The 3,691-nt window shown below is 36.7% G+C and overlaps 1 non-coding gene across 1 annotated transcript; it reads left to right on the forward strand.

The window, feature by feature from the left end:
* Positions 1-746: 746 nt before the first annotated feature.
* Positions 747-852, forward strand: LOC133303409 (small nucleolar RNA R71). Its single transcript, XR_009750459.1, has one exon. It is a non-coding gene; the product is annotated as a small nucleolar RNA R71 (small nucleolar RNA).
* The last annotated feature ends 2,839 nt before the right edge of the window (positions 853-3,691 follow it).

Raw genomic sequence — 3,691 nt, forward strand, 5'->3', positions numbered from 1 at the left:
TTAAAGCTACGAATATATTTTATTTTTCTAAAGTTATTTACATTAATTTTTATTTCCTAAGGAACAATATTCATAATTCACAGTATGGTTTCTGCACCGTTTTTAACGAAATGCACTGTGAACCACTAACTGTCAGTCTTTTACTTACGAAACTCAAAACATATAAACTTATCATCATTGGGCCTATTTTGACTTGTACAACATACATTGGACTTTCTTACTCTTATTCCATCATTTATTTATTTTCTGGACTCTACCGGTTGCTCAACAGCAGTACAAAATACCCGGTAGAAACATTATTCACGAGATTTTCACGGAAAGTGCCAGACTATACAATTTTTCATTCTGAACTCATATTTGTCGTCAGAATTGTCAAATTATGTCTCTCAAATCATTTTGCTTATTTAAGCTCTACCGGTTAATTCACAAGATTGTTAATTCTCCGACAGAACGCACTGTTCATAACATATTCATGATTACAGTCAAAATACTCGGAATCACTCACTGAACCTAATTATGGCATTTAAATCCTTAAATTAAATCTCTAATTAAGATTTACCATTTTGGGTCATTATAGATTTCACTCTTCAGGCCATTGGGCATAATTTTGAGTCATTTGTTCTAACAACTCATGGGCTTGGTTAAAGGACATGGACATAAACATGCCATTAGCAGCAGAATTTTCTAAGGCTCTGTTTTGAGTATTCGGTCCATTGTACAGGGTCTGTAACACTGCCCAAGAGGACAAACCATGGTTGGGGCTTTGCTTAAGAAGGAGTTTGTACCTCTCCCACACATCCACTAAGGTCTCACCATCCTTCTGCATGAAGTTGGTGATGTCACATCTAGTTTGCACTATCTTGTTGGATGGAAAAAATTTCATGATAAATTTTTCAGCAAGTGTGTGCCAATTAGTTATGGAGTTGGATGGAAGGGAGTTCAACCACTCTTTGGCTTTATCAGCCAGTGAGTGAGGGAAAAGCTTTAACCTCATCACATCATCTGAGATGTTAGGATTCCTAAAAGTGTTGGCCACTTCTATAAAATTCCTAAGGTGTTTGTGTGGGTCTTCCATCAACAGACCATGGAACTGCCCCATGTTTTGGAGCATGGTGAACATCTCCGGCTCTAACTTAAAGGGCACTCCATTCACAGGTTGGGCAATGCTTGGATCTAACTCATCCAAAACAGGTATGATGAAGTCCATCATGGACCTATCATTGTCATCTATTATAAGTGGGTTCTCTATCCTTGCAGGTCCTCCTACCCCATCATTCCCATTTACATTTCCTAAATCCTCCATCTCTACAAAATCTGGAATTGGGATTTTCCTCTGGGCTCTTCTCCTAACTCTAAATGTCCTTTCAGGTTCTGGATCAAAAGAATCTAAGAACGGGTGCGAAGTTGCACTCATGCACCCTTTTAACTAAAACAGGTAAACCTGACTAACTAAAACAACTCAGATTACCATTTAGTTTTGTGTTTTTTATTTTTTTTATTTTTTTAAAAATAAACAAACAAGAACCTGCAAACAGAAAAGTCCCAAAACAGTTTATAACCAAACAAATTTATAACGCAGAAACAATCTATCCAAACTAACAGAATGAAACTAAGAGTAAAAATAAAAAACTGAAACTACAAAATTAAGAAACACAATACCAGCTATGAAACAATAAGCTAAAAAAAAATTAAATGACAGCAGAATGACATAAAACATGTAAAAATCAGATTATTAACAGCACAAGAATCAAACTAATTCAGAACTGCAATCACACTGAGTTCTACAAATGTACGCTATTGGATCCCCGGCAGCGGCTACATAAACTTGTTGCCTTGCTAACAGTTATGCAAGTAGCGCGCAAGTATACGCGACAACAAGTAATACAGGGCGTATATGAGACCCTTATATCGTTCCCACAAGGATCTTTAGCGTATGTACTTTGACAAAATTTGGTAATTGCTAAAACTGAACCTATTCTAAAAATGGAAAACAAATAAACACAATACTACTACTAAACCGTGAATTCTTTTCTTTTTGGATTTTTCTTTTAAAAATTGATTTGACAACTTAATGAATGAAAAATTAGAGGGAAAATAAGTTGGGATTTTTTTGATGTAAAAAGAAAAGTAAAAGTCAAAAGATTTTTTAGAAGAAGAAATTGGTAACTAGAATTAGATTTGAAATATGTGAAATCAAAGGAAAATAAATCTGAAGTGTTGACAATAAGTTGTAAAACAGGTTGAGTTTTGGTTCCCCATCCCCAACAGCCTCCAAATAAGTGCTAAAAACAAATCCCTAAAAATTAATTCCCAAGTGTTGGACCCTCTTCTTATTGCTTTTAATCTCTTAAAAACATTTTTATCCTTAACCAACATTTGCACATCTCTGTGCTAAATGAAGCAAATACCATTATAATCCAACCAACACAACATGGAGGTTGTTCTCATCTCTGAGTAACACCCCTTGAGTGCTCTCACACTCAAGACCATGTGTTCAACAGAGTTCTGGCCTTAGTCATTCCTCAATGACTAATTCCTGGAATATTATCCTATCATCAGGCCTTAAAAATAGCATAACTAAAAATTAACACAGTATTAAACAGAATGGGAATCAACTTCTAGCAACAGAAATTACCACATATTCAAGACTGAGGTTCGGGTACCTACACCCAACCTATAAAAAGTTTAGATCCTATCCATGAGATTGGAGCTTACAAACAGTAAAGGAAAACTAAAAAAAATTACAGAATATAAAGTGCTTAAAATTACCCTACAGCACTGGTCCTAACAACCAGAAATCTCAGTGCTGTAGAGACATGCATAAGGCTCATCAGATGAACATGAGTCTCATTACAGAACAAAACTTGAAAGAAGAATTTAAAAACTAAAAATGTTCAGAACAATAAAAATAACCTAGCAAATCAGAACCGAAGAGGCCCCCCGGGAGCTGACTCACTCCTTTTCCCCTTTTTTAGCTCTCCTTCCCTTCTCTTCATGATCTTTTGCTCCAGCTCAGCAGGTATCACGCGCTTCTTGCGTGTTGCAAATGGGTGGTCCCCAGCTGCTCCACTCCTTTGCGCAGACAATCCGAATGGAATTTTTTTGCTCCTTCAACCCGTACACTGACTTGTGCCCCTAAAAATCGCTCCAGCCTCCACTCACAAAAAGCTTCCAGCTCACCCACTCAGTAAAAGATTTTGTTTGGCCTTTACTGAACCAAAAATAGTGGCTAGGGTTTTCTTGTCTCTCTTAATGGACCGTGGATGAAGGTTGATTTGGATGGATGAACCGTAGACCAGGGACGGTCTGATCTTATGGATCGATTTGTGGCAAGGATTAGAGAGGGATGGTGTGGGTTCTTGGTCGGCTGGAATTGGGTTTGATCAAACGATTTGAGTGTGCTAGGGTTTTCTTGTTGGCTTGCTTTTCTGATTCTGTCTCCTCTTTCTTCCCTTTTCTTTTTCTTTCTTTTCTTGCTTTTGGGCTTTAGCATTTTAGATCCGGCTCATTCTTTCTGCTTTTGGGTAACAATTGGGCCTAAAAAATGAAATGTCCAGCCCATTAGTGTTTTACCAGTAAAAGAAAAATCACACACATTTGGAGTATTTTAATGACAAAAATTAATTCATTTCTCTTCATTTGCAATATAATTCACATGCTCTAAGTCTCACTTAAGAGACTTATCACTTAC

The sequence above is a fragment of the Gastrolobium bilobum genome, unplaced genomic scaffold, assembly GCF_033153095.1.
Source record: "Gastrolobium bilobum isolate Gb01-03AN ecotype WA unplaced genomic scaffold, APGP_CSIRO_Gbil_v1 utg41676, whole genome shotgun sequence".
NCBI classification, from domain to species: domain Eukaryota; kingdom Viridiplantae; phylum Streptophyta; class Magnoliopsida; order Fabales; family Fabaceae; genus Gastrolobium; species Gastrolobium bilobum.